Below are 19,531 nucleotides of genomic sequence, written 5' to 3'. Positions count from 1 at the left end.
TATGCACTTTTTTACAAAAATTTCTTCATGATTCTAACTTATACCAAAGTTTGAGAATCATTGAACAGAACTGCCTTGTTGCTGCAGAAGTTATTTTCCTAGGAATAATAATAATTCAAAAGCTTTTGACTCTTTTCCCCCTTCCTCTCATGGTTGTGCCCTCCTTACACTTATGTCACCTGACTCTTTGTAACCTAAGGCTTTTAAGATGGCTGAAGTATGAAAAAACTTTGCTTTTCTTTTCTTTCTTTTTTTTTTTTTTGAGGAAGATCAGCCCTGAGTTAACATCTGCTGCCAATCCTCCTCTTTTTGCCGAGGAAGACTGGCCCTGAGCTAACATGTGTGCCCATCTTCCTCTACTTTATATGTGGGTTGCCTACCACAGCATGGCTTGGAAAATGGTGCCATGTCCACACTGGGGATCCGAAAGTGCGAACCCCGGGCCCCCGAAGCGGAACGTGCGCACTTAACCACTGCGCCACCAGCCAGCCCCCCAAAACTTGTATGTAGACATCTAAAATTATCTCGAATGCAAAGGTAAATGCTGATGAAGAATCATACCCTTACTGAACTGGGTCTCCAGTTTTATAGGTTGAGCATCAGATCTTCCCAAGGTGAGGCATACGTGCATGTATTTTCAAATAGTTTATGCATGCCACTCGTGTTTTACTTTGAACACGTCACTTTCTACAGAAATGGTCGCTGTGGGTTCCAGAAATTTGTCTGCTTTGCATATCTCTTCCACAGAGATTGCCACATTTAGGGTCTTGATAGAAGTGGAGAAGAGGAGATAAGTTGTAGCAGGTTTCTATGTTGACTGTTAGATCTAGGTGGATAAATGGCAAGGCCTCCAGACCAAAGGTTGCCCTTGAGTAGGAGGAATGGAAAAATCACCACCTCAGTAAACATGAAGTGACAATTTTCTACCGACCTTAACTTCTACCTTGAGAAAACTCATATTCTGCAGAAAAAATATTGTTAAATATTTTTATTTTAACATTCTTAAACATTTCTTAAATATTCAAAAGCTTTTAGGCTATTCAAATATAGTTCATGGTTCCTTTTTATAAGGCATAGACTTTTACAATAATTCGGTCTTTCAATGAGGGGTAGAGTTCTCAGTGTCTAAATTTGGGGTTTTTTAAAAAGTTAAGTCACAATGGCTTGGTCCCTCTTAGATAGGAAACATCCTGTAATATTGCTACCAGAGTAATCTTCCTTAAACAAATCTCTGGTTATGAGACTCCTCTGCTCAACAACCTTCTGTGGTTTCTTGTTGCCTTGGGTCAGGCACAAATCCCTCAGTGTGGTATTTGAGACCCTCTGCAATATAGTCTCAACCACCTTGATAGCTGTTACTCCCTCATCTCCCCTACATGTACCCAATAGGACCTACTTTCTATTTCCAAGTGTTCCATGGCTTACTGCCTCTGTGCCTCTGTGTCCTCCATATGGAACATTTCACCACTGATTCTTCAAGTACAAGTTATGTGATCTCCATAGCTTTTTGTATGGCACTCAATGGCACTTGATTGTAACATGCCTTATGTTAGTATAAACGGAGTATTTGTCATACCCATTTATATATCAGATTGAAAATTCTTTGAGAGCAGGGATTGTTTCTTATCCATCTTTCAGGAAAACTTCAACAAAGCCTCCAACCAGTGGTGATAGAATCAACAAATACCTTGAGACCCTTTATTTAAGAAAAGTATCAGTTCTTACAGAGTATCTGTTGAGAGCGACAACCATAACTCTATCATTAGTGTAGCTGGGTGCAAAACCAAGAAAGGGAAGACTAATACTTTCAGGTATCTACTGTGTGCCATGCATTATGACATCCTTTTATTATTTATCCTTTTTATTGTTCATTCATTCATTCAACAAAAGTTTACTGGAATCCCACTAGCGCCGTGCTAGGAGATGGAATACAAAGATAAAAAGTCATGATTCCTGTTCATAAGGAGCTATCAGTCTAACTAAGGCAAGTACATCAATGAATTCAGTATAGCATGATGGAAGTGACGATAGACTCATGAAGTGTTTTGGAAAACACAGAGACAAGGTAGATAAATTCAACAACTTGGGCAACCAATTCTTCCCAGAGGAAGTATCCTTGAGGTAAGCTTTGAAACATAAGAAGTCAGCTGGATAAAGAAATGGGAAGAGCATTCCAGGGAGAGGGAACAGTATGTGCAAAGACACAGAGGCATGAAAGAGCACAATGCTTGTGGGAGTGAGGACCACATGCAGGCTATAGTGGGAAATGCAGCTACAGAACTAGGCAGGGGCCAAGATATGAAAGACCTGGGGAATGAGCTTAGGTTGTTCTGAAAGCTAGAGGAAATCTTTGAAGGCTTTAAAGCAGGTGAGTCATATGATCAGATCTGCCTTTTAGAAAGATCCCATTGGCAATGACTTGGAAGATGCATTGGAGGAAAGACAGGTAGACTGGTTTGGCAGGCCAGTGAGGTTGCTCCTGCAGTCATCTTGGAGGGAAGTGATGAGGCATACAAAACAAGGCTGTGGGAATAGAGAACAGAGGATCAATAAGGGAGAGGGAGAGTAGATTCTGTGAAGCTTAGAGATTGTTTGGATGTGGGAGGGGGTTAAGAATGAAGAATCTAGAATTAGTCCCAGGATTCTGCCTTGGATAATGGTGCAGATCACAGAGACAGTGAATACAACCAGTGCTGTGACTAGAGTGAGGAAGTGAGGGCCTTGTCTCAGGCTTAAAATTAAGAGGAATCCACAAAAACTCAGTAATCAAGATAAATAATAATATAATATTTTAATGCACTATTTTAAAATCAAAATTAATGCAAAAAATCCATAATAAACCAAGTATCAAAATTTTAAGTAAAGACAGACTCTGACTGTGTGTTTGTGCGACCCCAACTCACTCACCTTACCCTAATCCTGGCCCTGAACACAATGTACCTAATAGGAAAGGTACTGTCAATCCATCTTCACTGAGAAAACTGCAGCCCAGAGAAGTAAAAGAATTAGGTGAAGATCACACAACCAGCAAGTGCCAGGAACAGAGGCCCACCCCGGCGAGTGTTGGATTGCACAGTGTGCTCCCCCTCAACCATGGCCCTTTGCACAGCCTGTCGGAGGTGTTGTGAGCACCTATGCTATGTTTTCATTTGCTCACTTTCACTTTTAGCAAATAGTGACTATGTCAATAAGCGGAGGTGTCCTCAAACCACACTGTGTTAGAGTTGACTTTAGCAGTAAAAGATAAGTAACTTTTACAATATACAACAGAGACGTCAGATTACAAGTTAGAAAAGAAAGAAAATGTTGAGCCAGACCTGATGGCCTAGCAGTTAAAGTTTGGTGCACCGTGCTTTGGCCTCTGGGTTCAGTTCCCAGCGGGGAACCACATCACTCATCTGTCAGTAGCCGTGCTGTGGCGGCGGCTCACACAGAAGAACCAGAAGGACTTACAACTATGTACCTGGGCTTTGGGGAGGAAAAAAAGAAGAGTAAGACTGGCAACAGATGTTAGCTCAGGGTGAACTTTCCCAGCAAAAAAGGAGAAAATGTTTAAGAGCCAGTCTGGACCCAAATAAAGAACATGAAATCTTGAAGTTTCTGAAAGTGTGGAATCAGCAAAAACAGAATTGATTAACTGGAATGACGATCCAAAGTTTCAGTATCCATGCATTAAGGATGGTCACTTGGAATCCATTCAATTGAAATAAGTGAGGAATTCTCTCAGGTTCCAGTCTGCCCCCAAACTTCAGAGGGCAACTATGGAAAAAAGGGAATCTTTCCTCTAGCTAGAGATTTTGAGTTCTTGATTCAGACAGGAGCCCTGCCAATGCCTTCTAGACAGAGCTTCCCTCTCAAGACTGCTACAGAAGAATCCATTTTAAGTGGCTCTTACTAACAAAGTTCCCAGTGCTGACAATGGCCCAGTATGTGACCTAGATGCCCATGAAGTGATAGCTTTGGACCACTGCAAAGTTCTGCATAAGGTACAGAACATCACTAGGCCTGTGTTTTTCACATTTCTCTTTTCTTGTGAAGTTAATCCACTATATTACACTAAAGGGTTATTGCTGTGAATTAGCTGTATGTTTTTTTCCATGATGGCTATTGTTTCCCAAAGTTAATATAAAAATAACTTATTACTGCTAACTTGCTTGCTTAACCCAACAGACGGAGCATTGATAGTGCAGCGAATGTTTTCCCACACGTATATACATACAGTTTTGAAGGCACAGCACAAGCCAAAAATCCACAGAGGCAATGTGACTTAAAATTTCTGGAAAATATCTTAAATAGTTTCATGAAAATCTAAGACATGTAGTAGCTTAACATATATTTGGTGGTTAATGCCATTAGAATCAAATATCAAGGCTAATTGCAATGTAGTTATTTAACTTGACCAGTTGTTAAAACGGTTTTGGACTTCTAAAATTCTGCCTTTGGAGGTAAGATTACAAGGTGCAGAAGTTTTTCAGTGTAATTTGAACCAATCGAGCCGTTCATTTTGGACTAAGACCATCATTCCGATCAGGGAGAGTTTCTCTTCCTTTGAGTACAATTGTAAATTTGTTTTATTATGAAATATTTCAGCACAGAAGACTGTATACAGTGTAATATTATGAACACCTATTCACCCACAATGCAGTTTAACTAATAAGTTTAGGACAAGCTAGGCCTCCTGTTTCCCCCTCCCTACCCCATTCCCACTTCCCCCACTGAGTACTGTCATCGGTCTGTTATTCCTGCCACATGTCCCCCTTCCTGACTGTGGTTGAGATTCCTTCATGCCCAGGGCAGTTGCACTGTGGAGAGTAATACTCACAGCTATTTGTACTTTGTTTAATGCTCATATTATTAATCTCACATATCTAATAAAGTATCTCTGAAAACTAAATTTGCTTGAGCATTTAAAAATCAAACTAATTACATTCATTTAAACTGTAATTACAAATATATGAATCAGTATTACTGATTTAAAAAAAATTTAAAATCCTTCAAACAGTTGATAAAATGTACACAAATGATTATAAAATGTATTATTACACTTACACTTAAATTATTTCTGAGGCATCAACATATGGGCTTACTCTATCTCTTCATTTGTTCTGTACTCATTTTCATACCTTTTTGGGGTTATAGTATTTTTTCTTTTTTTTTAAGGTTGGCCCTGAGCTAACATCTGTTGCTAATCTTTTTTTTTTCCTTCTCCCCAAAGCCCCCCAGTACATAGTTGCATATTCTAGTTGTAGGTCCTTCTAGTTCTGCTGTGTGGGATGCTGCCTCAGCGTGGCTCGATGAGTGGTGCTAGGTCCGTGCCCAGGATCCCAACTGGTAAAACCCTGAGCCTCCAAAGCAGAGTGTGAGAACTTAACCATTCGGCCATGGGGCCAGCCCATATAGTATTCTTATTTTATCTTCCTAGGGTTTTTATAATGTTATTTGGATATTTTCCCAGGATTGTGGTAATCTTACCAGACCCACAAGAATATTCCCCAGACCAGACCATTCCTAGGATGTGGCTTATCAACTAATCTTTGGTCAGAGTACAGGACTTGAGGGAGCAACCTGAGCCCTTGGGCATCCAGGCTGAGCTTCTTGTTTACAATCAAGCTCCACTTACCAGCTCAGTAAAGCTTTTCAAGATTGTTTTTAGCATATGTTTTAGGTTTTTTGCCACTTGATATCTTTCTTCAAAATGGTTTACTTTAAAGTCCTGCTTGGCTAGTGTTAGATAGGTTGTTTTTCCATTATGATATATTCAGCTCATCTGGTACCATGATTAAAACTATTTCTTCCTTATTGGTATTTCATTTTAAGTAGTAGGACCATCAAGAGGTTCAATTACCTAAGAGATGCATAGTTGGCTTTCCTCTTTAGGACATTCAGCTCATTTATCTCTGTTGAACCATTTTTGGGAGTCTTATGTGTGACTACCTGCAGTGATGACATATTAAATCACTTTCTTGCCTGCTGTTTCTTCCCTGTGCGACCACTAGGGATGAGCACTAAGGGATGAGTAATCCTTTCTGTCCTTGGTATAGTCTCTACAATTTCTGGGACTTTTCATGATATCTTGTATTCACCATTTTTCCTCACACAGATAGTAGCAAGTATATATCCATACTTTATAAACAGGCATAAACTGAAAGAAAGAAATTCACATATATTCTCTTTTACTTATTAAAATCAATATAAATAAAACATATCCTCTTACAGTTACTCATTTTTGTATTACAATTACCTTTTGTATAATATATGTTAATATTTCTTCTGGGGTATCATAAACTCATGACCTTTCATAGCTGCAACTTGTCCTAATTATATTAACAGTAATATTTATTGTTCGCTGAGGCTGTGTTTCACAGTAGGAGACTGTTTAAGCAAGTTGCTTTGCCCTTTAGCCTGTTTCTGGCATCCTTAAAGGCATTCTTGCTTTTTGGCAAGACATGATGTTCCAAAACCACCCTAATTTTTCTTGCCCCGAGACATGGAATCAGGTACCCTCGAGGAGTCCTTTCTCCTTTTGGTAGAGAATAGTATTAGGGATCAAAAAGTGTGGTGAGTAAATGTGCTGTTGTTGCTGTGGAACCAAAGGAACAGTGATAGAACTAGAAAACACGTCTTCTTTAAAGCCAGAAGTTCATACTGATTTTTCCATTTTAACATTTCATGTTACTGTACTCTGCTTTCCTTATAGTAGAGAGTTTTTTCACTGTCTGAGAAAAGCCACTCCTTAGAACAAGAGGGGAAATCTCATTCTAACTGCTGAAAATTCAGTTAACCAAATCTGCCCCCAGGAAACATTAGCTCCTCCAAAGTGACACCTTCCTATTTATTATTTTAGTTAATTAAACCAGTCCATATCTGAAGCATTTTCAACTCTGGGGCTGAAGATCATCTCCAAAATCATGAGCGCCATCAGTTACAATAACCATGCTTTAATTATTTTTGCTCTATTTTCTAGGGACACTGGGAGCACAGGCAATGAAGATTTTAACTTGCTCAAAGATTTTGCAGAGGATTCTCAATTCTCATGTAAAGGCTTAGTGTTCTAATAATTTTGGGTTTCTTAATCATCCTAAAGGCTGAATGCTCTGACTCATTCACCTGTTTTTTTATAACATTAAAAATTTAACACTTCCATTTTTAGAGCAAACGTTGACTTTTATTGGAATTTCTTGGGTAGTCTCCAAATGTTCAAGCGAAGTGACTTACTTGGGGGATCACAGTCACATTCTGAACTTGTGAGCTCTCCATTTCTGTGAGTTGACTAGAGTGGGAGTTCTACTCAGCTTCTCAACGTTTATTGAGTCTTTATTACACACTGGGCCAAATATATACATGAAATAGAGGTTTGGAAATGGAAACCATTTGTTTCTTTCCTTCAAACCACCTCCAAAGGCTAACCCAGTCTTTCAGAGGCAAGGATGCAGGTCCGTGCTATACTTCTTCTAAGAGGACTGGTTCAACTCCTCAGTGTTCCGTGGGAATGGGAACAGACCTGGAGATGACTCATGGTTTGAATCTGGCCCAGAATAGATCAACAGTGGCCCTGACTGTGTGTTTGTTACATAGTGTAGGGAAGAAAATGGGGAGGATGTAGAGTAAGGAGGAAAGTCAGGAGGTGAAAGGACCACAAACTTCCAGATCTGGCCCTGGGATGACCCCTTTGACCACACTGAAACAGACTCAGACCCCAAGGCTGGAGCTCTTTTCCCATCCAGGGAAGCCTGGTGTGTGTGGACTGCTCAGTGGCTCAGCTCATTCCATTCTATTCCATATCAGCCCAGGAAGCTGCTCTCGCTAGGACTGCATCTTCCCTGGGATCAGGTCTTGAAGCCACCTGGGATATACTTCCACATGTCTGAAGTCTTTAGGTAGCAACTAAGAGAACTATTATTTCTGGCATCAAAGAAATGATGTTTGGTGATCATAAACAAGTTTTAACATTTAATCCTTTGGTATCTCCAGATGATGACCCTCTCTTCCCTTCATTTATTCTTTCACTAATTCGTTCATTTAGCAAATATTTATTAAGATCCTTATGTTCGTGCAGCAGTAATTAAGAAACAGGGATTAAAAAAAGCAAAATGTATTCTGTGCATAGGTGACTGCAGGTATTATACACTGTGACAGACCCACGATTTAGGGACAAGTTTTGAAAATGACACTCTCTTTATTTAAAGTTAATTGGAACAAAACATAAAGTGCATAAGATTAGCCATCCATAGAAGTTACTTAACCTGGATGACATGAATGTATCAGTCTCCCCGGAAATATCAACTATAATTATAAATGTATTTTGTGACTTGGGGAAACATAATACGAGGTTATGTTGTAATGCTGTAATGACAGAAGCATTAGCATCTGGGAAAAAAAAGTTGGGAAAGTATCTGCCAGTGTGTCTCCAGTACTATCCAGGGAAGGGGAAATAATAGACTAGTATCTGTTATCTAGATGCAGATATCTCCAGAGAGAAGGCTAATAACATTACATAGTACTTCAGTTTACAAAGTGCCTTGTGTACATTCTTTCCTTCAATATTCATAATTGCCCCATAAATTCAGTATCATTATCATTCTTGTTTTATTGAGGAGGAAATGGAGTCTAGGAGGGTAAGTGACTTTCCAAAGTCATTCTGTCAGTGAGGGGCAGAACTAGAAGTGATCTGACTTTTTCTTTTAATTGAGGTAAAAAATAGTATATAGCATTATATAGGTTTCTGGTGTACAGCATTACAGTTTGACATCTGTGTACACTACAAAGTTATCACCACCAAAAGTTTACTTACCGTCCATCACCATACAATTGGCCACCTTTGCCCATTTCACCCACCCTTATCCCCCTTCCCTCTGGTAAACACCAATCTGTTTCCTGTAACTATGAGTTTCCACTGTCCCTTAAGTATCTAACATACACCAGTAGAAAACCCACCATGCTAGGTTAAAGGGGCACAAATGGCTTCTCAGTAACACCCAATCTTCTTCATCTGACTATAGGCTTATCAAGTCATCTTTTAATCAATAATTTGGTCTCTTGGGAGAGGCAAACCTTTAGAAGATAATTATTGCATTCAAGACTGGCTTCATGGGTGTGCAACCTGTGTAGTTCCACAGGGCTCTGTGCTGGCTTCACTCTTGGCTTAATGTTTTGGTGTCACTGTCTTGAAATTCTTAATAATTTATGAACAATAAGCCCACTATTTTCATTTTTCACCAGACCCTACAGATTATGTAGCTGGTCCTGACTGCACAAATGATGGCTACCAGTTGGGGTCCCTGGGTAATTAACCAATGCTTTGGGAGTTTGAAGGGCACGTGGGATTTAGAAATGAGGACAGGAGAGGAAGTGGAAGAGTCTTCCTGGGGGAGAAACTTTGGGAAAGGAAGAGTGGTGCAACATACAAGGCATGCTCTAGGAGTAATACCATTTGCAAGGCTGCTCTCTTTGGTTCATTCCAAAATATCATTGATGAAAGAGTTATCCCAAAAGGTCTGTGTGTTTATTCCTTCCATGTCTGCAAGGGAATCATCATCGACCCTTGGCCGACACCTAGGAAGGTGGCCCCTGGGATCTTCTTTATGTTAGTGATGGATAATTTTGTTATATACACTTGGAGCAATGGACCATGCGGTACTGGCTTGTCGAGTTGCTTCGCACAAATCTCAAGAGTGATGATGTGCACCTGCCTTCATTGTTGGAGTCTTGATCTCGGTTATCATGGTTGGTTATGTAGCAGAATGTACCTATGTGACCCGCCCCCTACAAACGCCACAGATTCTGAGATTCCAGTCGACTTCCCTGGGCAGAGACATTCCACATATACCCCAGATAGATCTGCCAGAGAGAAAGTCCTTCTGTGTGGCCTTGCACGAGGAAGAACATCAGAAGCCTGTGCTGGACCTCTCTAGACAACACCGATGCACATCGATTTCCTGCTGCTTTTGCTCGGTATCCTTCGCTGCAATAAATTTCAGCCCTAAGTATAACGTGTCATTGAGTCTTGAGAGTCCATCTGGTGACTCACCAAACAAAACACAAATAGTTTGTATGCTATTTTCTGTTTTTTTTAGTAATCGGAATGATGTGTTTGTGTGGAATATCCTGATTTAATAATACTGAAAACAGATAACAACAATATTTATAATGATAAATTCTAGTCCAGATATAGCCTTTTCCTTAAATTCCTTTCTAAATTTTGACAGCTATTCCTTTTACTAAAGATTTTGGAGAGTCTAATTGGATTTACAATTATTTTAAAAGACTTTGAAAAAACAGAACCCTATATATCCAGATGCCAGTTGACCATTTGGAGAGTATTTTTCATTTTGGAGACATGTGCACTTGCTAAAATAGACTTGGAACAGCTCACAGAACACATGCCTTTGTGTCCTCTTGGACTGAGTACTGCCATTCTTCCTTCTCCAACATTCCAGAGGTACTGACTCACAGATTACAAGTGTTTCAAAATTCTATCACTTATGTCTCTGCCAACCACAGCTCAATTTTCATGTCTTTGCAAAAACTTGGCCTCTAATGAGGACTTAGGTTTATTTTATAATCTACTTAGTTAAAAATAACTAGAGTCAAATTTCCTTTATATAGCATTTGTTTGTATACTTAGCTCTTACAGTATTGGTTAAGACTTATATAATTAAAAGAGTTAAAAGCAAGTTTAAAAGTCTTCAAGGTTAATTTCTCTTACTCTATCTTTCCTGGCCATTAAGGATGCTTTTATTTATATTATGAATATGGTTATTTTACCATTTTAAAATCTTTAATTAAAATCTCTTATTAACTATTGAAATATAGTTATATATATCCCTTACTTTGCAGAATATCTGTATTATAATTAATTGACTATAAAGGCAAGTTTCTATAAACTAAATAAAATCCTTATACTTTCATCCTCACAACTAAAGTTGTGTGGAATTTTTATTATTTTACTTGATGTTTCAATCATCCTAGGAGTCAGGCATTATGAGAGGTAACGCAAATTGTCACTGTCATGTGGCCATTCACTGGAGAAGCTGAAGTTCCTCTTGCCACCTCAAAGCTCAAAAATCTTCAAAGAATCTCCATTTCCAACCGAATCAAGTTTATACTCCTTTGCTATAATTTTTAATATCCTCTGTAATCTGGCCCCATCCTACCTTCTTGACCTCTTGCTTACTGTTTCCCAACTTGGACACTTAGCTGCTCATTGTGTTTACAACAATGCTGAGTGCATGGTAAGTGGTCAATAAAAGCACACTTATTGACGGATTTTTAGAGGTAAAAGCAAGATATTCCCATAGACTATCAATAAGATAAAACTGTGATTCTATTGGGGCCGGCCCCATGGCTGAGTGGTTAAGTTCTCTGGCTCCGCTTTGCGGCCCAGGGTTTCGCCGGTTCAGATCCTGGGGGCGGACATGGTACCACTCATCCGGCCATGCTGAGGCGGCATCCCATGTAGCACAACTGGAGGGACCTGCAACTACAATATATGACTATGTACTGAGGGGCTTTGGAGAGAAGAAGAAAGAAAAAAAAAAAAAGATTGGCAACAGATGTTAGCTCAGGTGCCAAAAAACCTTAAAAAAAAGGACTTGATGCTATCATAAAAAAAATTTATAAGACAATTGGGAAAAGTTGAACTTCGACTAAATGTTTGATATTGTTACTATTTTTAGGTGTGATGATATTGTGTTTATATTTTTAAAAATCCTGTGTTTTGGACTGAACTGTGTCTCCCTAAATCCATATGTTGGAGCCCTGACTTCCATGAGGCTGTATTTGGAGGTAGGGCCTTTAAGGAGGTAATTAAGATTAAATGAAGTCATAAGGGTGGAGTCCTAATCCAATAGGACAGATGTCCTTATAAGACGAGGAAGAGACACCAGGAGTGCAGAAGCACGGAGGAAAGGGCGTGTGAGGACGCAGCTAGAAGGCAGCCATCTGCAAGCCAGGAGGAAAGGTCTCACCAGAAATCAACCTGCCAGCACTTTGATCTTGGACTTCCTGCCTCCAGAACTGTGAGAAAATAAATTTCTATTGTTTAAGCCACTGTGGTCTTCTGTATGGCACCCTGAACAGACTAACATACCTTGCTTTTAAGATGGATCAAACTATCTACCTATCTATCTATCTACCTATCATCTATCAAAATGTTGTAATGTCTGAGATTTGCTTCAAAATAATTTTTGGAGTAGATGGTAGTATAGATGAAACATCATTGATAATTCGTTTTTTGTTTTTGAGGAAGATTAGCCCTGAGCTAACATCTGCTGCCAATGCTCCTCTTTTTGCTGAGGGAGACTGGCCCTGAGCTAACATCCGTGCCCATCTTCCTCTACTTTACATGTGGGATGCCTGCCACAGCATGGCTTTACAAGCGGTGTGTAGGTCCATACCGGGGATCCAAACCAGTGAACCCCAGAGCCGCCAAGGCAGAACGTGTGCACTTAACTGCTGCACCACCAGGCTGGCCCCAAAATGCTCTTTGTTTTTTTTGAGGAGGATTAGCTCTGAGCTAACTACTGCCAGTCCTCCTCTTTTTGCTGAGGAAGACTGGCCCTGAGTTAACATCCATGCCCACCTTCCTCTACTTTATATGTGGGACGCCTACCACAGCATGGCTTGACAAGCGGTACCATGTCCACACCTGGGATTGGAACTGGTGAACCCCAGGCTGCCGAGAATTGGAACATGCGAACTTAACTGCTGCGCCACCAGGCCAGCCCCTCGTTGATAATTCTTGAACCTGAGTGATGGGTACTTGGGAGTTAATTATACTGTTCTTTCTAATTCTGTTTACTTTGGGAAGTTTTCATTTAAAAGTTTTTAAATTTTAGCAAAAATGAAAAACTGAAAACAAAAAACTTGTGACTGAGAAGAGGCTTCAATTGTTACCAGGCCAATGACATATGGCAGAGGGTGGGGGTTGGGCTGGAAAGACTCTGGGGCTTTGTGGCTTTGGGAACTATCAGAAGTTACCCGACTCTAGGGGCTCCTTGTTCTCGGTCATTCTCCTTGCTCTTTCCAATTTCTTTTTGTAGGCCTTTCTCCTGATTCTATCCAACCAATTGTGAGATGGAACAGAACTGGCCTGACATATCAGTGAAATAGCTGGATACTTAAAGAGGTCGATCACAAAGGCCATTCACTCAGAAAAAAACCTTTGCTTTGCTCTGACATCCATGACTGAAGTTTCCTGAACTAAATTGATGAAGACCAGTTAATGTGCTGCCCTCAATAAAGATTACACGTACATACACAGGCACAGTCACACCTGGTATAACTTGCTTCTCCACTTTGGGGCACAAATATAATCTTGTCACATTCATATGGTTGATTGTTTCAACACCTACATGCTTCACTTTCAGGCAGACTAAGAACATCTTCTTAACGATTCTTCTCACCTCCAAGTGTTCAAATTCTCCAGTTTATTAAGTACCAACTACATGTGCATGCGCATGACCCCCTCTGCCCCCCACAGTTGCTTCCATGCCAGGCAGAGGGGCAATTAGAGACTCCATAGTGCCTCTCCCCACCCCATGCCCTGTCCCACTGCTTCTTGCAGCCTCACCATGTCATAACCAAAGGCCTACCAACTACGATTTGGCAGAAAATGGTTCTCTACCATTTTGGGGATGACCCCATTGGTCCAGATTTCTGCCCAAGCCTCAGATGTACCCCACATTGGATGCTAACAACGTCTCTTAATGAACATTCTTCTACTTAGCCATTACTCCTCACAGCACAAATTGCCGAGGTGACTACTCCTGGAGTTGTTTCAAATAGCAACCACATGCAGGGTTGCATATGCATTTTCCCACAATACCCATGTGCTGAGATTGGGTTTCCAACCTGGACTTGCATCCTCCTCAAGTTTATTTTATTTAAGGAATTTCTTTGCTCTTCTGTACTCCTGGCTCTTTTCTGGGGCTACCTTGATCCTCTCCCACTGGCCTCTCTAACACTGACCTTCAAGGAGCAGTGAATGGATGACTAGGCCATTCCAAACCCAAAAAAAACACCAGGCTTCTCAATTGGTCCACCACTTTCCCCAAAACTCTACATACTGCTATCAATGGAGAGGGTTTGGGAGAGAGAGTCAGCTTTGCTAAATCAAAGAAGAGAGATCTACTTAAACTCTGAACTCAGGACCAAGAGATTTTACCAAACCTTATTATTGAAAAACTAAAAAGGCCACTGGAGTGACCTTCACAGGGCAAAGCAGATCTGCTTCCGGGTGAATTTCTGTCTCTCTCTATACAGAGGGTATCTGACAATTTCGTTCAAGAAAACAAGCAAACAAAACTCATTATTTATACATATGAAGGAGATACCACATCATCCCATCTAAAGAGTGGATCCACAGGTAATTTTTATTTTGCTTATCTGTATTTTTAAATTTTTCTTTAATAAGCACATTATTTATCATGTAATGAAAAGTCAGTAAAAAGAAATTTGAAACAAATAAATAAACATAAAAATCACAGACTCTGATGGCCCTGAGCAAGTCCAATGGTGCCAAGATGGGGGTTCCGTGGTAGAACAGGGCATCTGGGGGAAAGAGTTTATAAAATATGTCTGGAAGACAACAAAGGCAAATGTCATCTATGTTAGCAAATCTCATCTAAATCTTTCCCCCTTTTGCAATAATTTAGAGGTGAAAATAATAACTACTAAAAACCATTATGAGGAAGATAATCTTGGGACAATGGAATTTTGTGGAGACATTCAAATCTAGTTAAATTCAGCAAGGGGTCGGCCCAATGGTGCAGCGGTTAAGTTCACACATTCCTCTTCTCAGCGGCCCAGGGTTCACCAGTTCAGATCCTGCATGCGCACATGGCACTGCTTGGCAAAAGCCATGCTGTGGTAGGCGTCTCACGTATAAAGTAGAGGAAGATGGGCGTGGATGTTAGCTCAGGGCCAGTCTTCCTCAGCAAAAAGAGGAGGATTGGCAGTAGTTAGCTCAGGGCTAATCTTCCTCAAAAAAAAAAAAAAGAAATTCAGCAAATATTTAATTTCTTTTTTGATGTGCCAGCCACAATGGTAGGCACAGTGGAAGATGCAAAACAAAAAGAGTAAGACATAGCCTTTGTCCTCAAAGAGCAAGTGACTTGGGATTGTACACAGAAGTTTAGATTATGAGACAGATTGCCACAGACAGGCATACAGAGGGGGCTGCTGTGTTTAGGTGGACCACACCTGCGTGTTTGTGGGTGGCTGGGAGGGCAAAGGGGCATCAGGAAGGATATAACAGAGGAGCATTTTAATTGGACCCTCAGGATTTCAAAGGTGACTATTGTTGGGCCAGGTATAGATAAATGACCCACTGCTATTTATAGACCAGGTTGGTAAGTGATAACAAAGATAATCTCTTGTCCATGTGATGTTTGATCTTTTAAACTATAATTCCCTCTGAAATATTTAAGATAATTTTGACGTGAAATGACCACTCCAATAGAAAGTCTTTGTCCTTGCTTTGCATCCGTGATGGTCTTTTTTTCTCACTAAAGTAGTCAGCCATATGAAGAAGTTTAAAGTCTTTCATACATCCATCAATATAGCTTTCTTAGTCAGGTCTTAAAAAGAAGACAAGAGGATTTCAGAAATACAGTGTGAAGGACTGTGGAGCTATGCTTAGTGTCAAAAAACAAAATTCGACTTAGTGAAATGTAAAGATCTCCTTGGCTTTATTCAGTGATTCATAAACCAGGCAGCATCTCATCCAGCAAACAGAAAGAAGCTCCGAAGAGCTGTACAAAATGAAAGACTTATAGGCAGGAGGGCACGGGACAAGAAAGTGACCAGAAAAGAGTGGATTGTTTCAGGCAAGGTCACTTCCTTTGGGAGATGGCGGGAGTCTATCAGGCAGATTACCTCTCTAGTGTGGACCAGGAAATTCCAGACTCTATGGGTTAAGATTACATTCCTGGGAGAGGCCGAAACTGCAATTAGGTTAGACATTAAGTCTTGGTTTGGCGACATGGGCTTAACACAAGTAGCTCTATTTTGGGCCTGTTGTCTCTTTTTTTAAACAATTCCCCTTGTGATCAGACTCTTATCTTCACTGAGAGGCATGGGCAAACTTTAAGGCATTAGCACTTACCCAGCTACCGCTCTGAAGTCCTCGCAGCTTTTGTTGATCCTCTGTGTGCTATTCACAGGGTGGGAAGTTTTCTGCTGAATCTCGATGATATTCACAGCTCTCGACTTCAGGTTCACATTTTCTAAGTCCGTCATTCTCTTGGTTCCTTTTTGGATAATCCATTTTGGGAGATCATTTGCTTGGTGACTTGTGGCCGCAGACATGCATTTAAAGCTTTCGAGAGTGCACCAGCGCACCAGGGAGGCTACAGTGAATATTGTAAGCAAGATAATTCCCAATGTCTGGAGTGCACTTCAAACCATGGTGCCCAAGACCCAAACCAACCAAAATCAAATAAGTCAAAGAAAGACCCCACTGAAGGAGTCGCTTTCTTAAGGCAAGTGGCTTGTTCAGCGAGTTTGTGTGGCTGAGTTTCAACTTCCCCAGAAGTGTTAATCCAGGGGCAGTAGGTGGTGTTGGCCGCAGCACAGACACCCCCTTGTTCAGCTAAAAGGAAATCAAGGCCTATCCTATTATCAAGAACAGTCTTGGCCAGAGAGTCCAAGGATTTTTGTTAGGCAACTATCACTTTTGTAGAAAATTCCGCAATATTTTGAAGAGTGAAGGAGAGATTCCTAATCATAGCCTCATTTTTACTCCCTCTTACCCAGGGAAATACAGGACTCACCAGAGGAAGCAGGTCCTCACTCACGAAAGCCCCGTGGTGGGTCCTTTCTAACTCGATGGTGTAAATTCCGGGGAATTGGTGAGTGAGGTGTCTCAGTTTGTTTGTGAACGGTTAGCGGCACAGTTAGATAACCCAGGATGCATTGCCTGGTTATGGGCCAGCCATCTAGACATGCATAGGCCCAAGGAGAATGACCACCGCCACTGACAAAGGTAACTCCTTTCGGGGCACACACTGCTCCCGCTAACGTGGTGTTGTGAATGGACTCATTTGCAGGAGTTGTTGCATTTTGCCCCTTCAAGCCAGGGGTCAGTAAGGTTTTCAGCGCATTTGGGAAGTAAATCTCCTAGCCTGAAATAAAAAGTTGTTCCAAATTCTTTGCAAAGATGGGTGCTTCTGGTGAGATCTTTTTGTGATTGAGGGCAGATCTGATTTAGATAATGGTAAGAAGGTGGGGTGCAAATGTACTACAATTTGCGTAAGTATTTGTGTCTAATTGGGCAAGTATGGTTATAATCAGGAAAAAGTAAAAACAAGGCACTGGATGTTCTGGCCGTAAAAGTTGGACTTTGTAAGTTACTTCTAAGAGGACCGATTGTAATTCATGGTGACATTGGGAATAGAAGAAAAGTTGGTCACAGAGAGGACCAGGGCATCTCTAACATCATAGACAGACCAGAGGGGTTTTTTCTTTTCTTTTCTTTTCTTTTTGAGGAAGATTAGCCCTGAGCTAACATCTGTGTCCACTTTCCTCTATTTTATATGTGAGACGCCTGTCACAGCATGGCTTGATGAATGATGCATAGGTCTGCACCCAGGATCTGAACTGGTGAACTCCTGGGCCGCCAAAGCGGAACACATGAACTTAACTGCTACACCACAAGGCCAGTCGCCAGATCAGAGTTTTTGATGACAAATCCAGCAGTCAGAAATGTTATCCCCTTAGCAATGACCTAGGAGAGATAGATGATGGTGTCATCGCTCCTGTGCCAGAGTAAAGGAAAATAAGAGAAGAAGAGAGGTTTTCACGTTTGGTTAAAGTATAAGGTCTGCATCTGGCATCTTGGGCGGAAGCAGTCTACATCCATGTCAGCTACTTCTCTTTCTCGTCAATTTGATTCGGAGGTCTCCAGCATCTGCACAGAACCAGATGTAAGGTGGAGCTTTCTTTAGCCGTGAGATGTATACCCAAGGATCAATGCCTTCTAATTTTGCAAGTGTCAGTGGTCAGGAGCACTTGGAAAGGCCCCTTCCAATGGGGTTTGATGGCTATCCTCCTCTGATGATGTTTCCAGAATACCCAGTTACCAGGCTCCAGACTGTGACCAACAGGATCCTTTGAATTGGGATCTGGGAAAGTTTCTCTCACCTGCTGAGCCTAGGCTTTAAGCATAAGGCATTGAAGACTTACAGTAGCTGGTCATACTAGCGTGAGATAACAAGGGATCAGCAGAAAGTTGTATACCAATAGACGTTGGTCTCCCAGTGACTCTCTCATGTGGGGGGAGATTATGTTTCCAAAGCGGGTACTGCAAACAGTCAGCAAGGCCAGAGCAGTGCCTTAGGCCAAGGGGGTCCAGTAGTTTCAGAGAGTTTAGAGATTTTGAGAGTTTGAGGATCCCATTAGTTCTTTCAACCTTGCCTGAGGATTGAGGGTGATAGGAACAGTGGTAATTCCGAGAAATGGGGAAGGTTTTTGCTAAGGTTCATATGATTTTCCCAGTGAAGTGGGTGCCTTAAGCACTGGAGATTGTGGAAGGGATATCCTAAGTAGAAAACATATTTTCTAACAGTTTCTTTGCCACTGTGAGGGCATCAGGCTTGTGGCAGGGGAAGGCTTCAACCCACCCGGAAAACACACATACAGTAACAAGAACATATTAATAACCCATACTAGGTGGCAGTTGAAGGAAGTTCTAGTTGCAGGTGCTCAAAGGGTCCAGATGGAGGTGGTTTGAGTCCCCAGGGGACAAAAATAATTTTTCCTGGATTATGAACCTGACAGGTCAGACATTGGTGGTAAACTGTTTTTGTAATATTATAGAAGGCTTCCCACCAGTGTTTATTCATAGCTTGAGTCATCTTAAATGCACTATGGTGGGTGAAGGAATGCAAAAAAACAAAAAATTGGATTTGCCAGAGAGCCGGGAAGAGCCAAGCGGCTGTCTTGGGTTTCCTGTCGCCTTGACTGTTTGGTTAATTTACAACCATCTTAATTTCTCTGATTCAGGAGCAGACTGTTGCCAAGGACATCAAGATGGCAAAAGTATGGCAACAAGGGGTCATTTTTTTCAGAAGCAGCGTGGACTTCATCCGTATATGCTGCTTCCTTTATAGATTCTGTTGCTGCGGCTTTTGCATGAAAGCCAGCTAGGGCATTTTCCTGATATTCAGATTTGGTGTTTTTAGTGTGAGCCTCAATTTTTTTTTTGATGCATAAAACATTTTATTATTTCTATTTGATAAGGTGAAAATGATTACAGTATTTCCTGTTAATAAAGCAGTATTCCAAGCCTCTATTAGCACTACTTTATATCATCTATCGAAGAGGTAAAAACGTTACTGTTAGTTGATAATATTGCACCTGGGCTGGACAGTCAGAACTACTAAAGTCCTCCTGAGTCTTTAATGATGGATGAATATATTATTACCATCACCTTAAAAACTTATTTATGCATCTTCTTAAACAATGTTCCTGTTTTATTTTTCTTCAGGATAGAAATGGAGACATTGGACTTTAAAGTTCAACTTTGGCCACT

At 40.9% G+C, this 19,531-nt stretch overlaps 1 long non-coding RNA gene across 2 annotated transcripts in view; it reads left to right on the top strand.

Moving 5' to 3' along the window:
• The first annotated feature begins 11,887 nt into the window (after window positions 1–11,887).
• LOC123282089 (uncharacterized) overlaps window positions 11,888–19,531 on the top strand; it is a 40,828-nt gene continuing 33,184 nt past the window's right edge. The window contains exons 1-2 of one of the 2 annotated variants that reach the window (XR_006522029.2): window positions 11,890–12,017; window positions 14,263–14,365. This is a non-coding gene — a long non-coding RNA (uncharacterized lncRNA). Of the gene's footprint in view, window positions 12,018–14,262; window positions 14,366–19,531 lie in introns of both variants that reach the window. The other variant, XR_011499259.1, reaches the window with a different exon arrangement.

Source organism: Equus asinus, chromosome 29 (genome assembly GCF_041296235.1).
Source record: "Equus asinus isolate D_3611 breed Donkey chromosome 29, EquAss-T2T_v2, whole genome shotgun sequence".
Taxonomy (NCBI): Eukaryota; Metazoa; Chordata; class Mammalia; order Perissodactyla; family Equidae; genus Equus; species Equus asinus.
The sequence above is the reverse complement of the archived record's forward strand: the minus strand, read 5'-3'. Positions and strand labels throughout refer to the sequence as shown.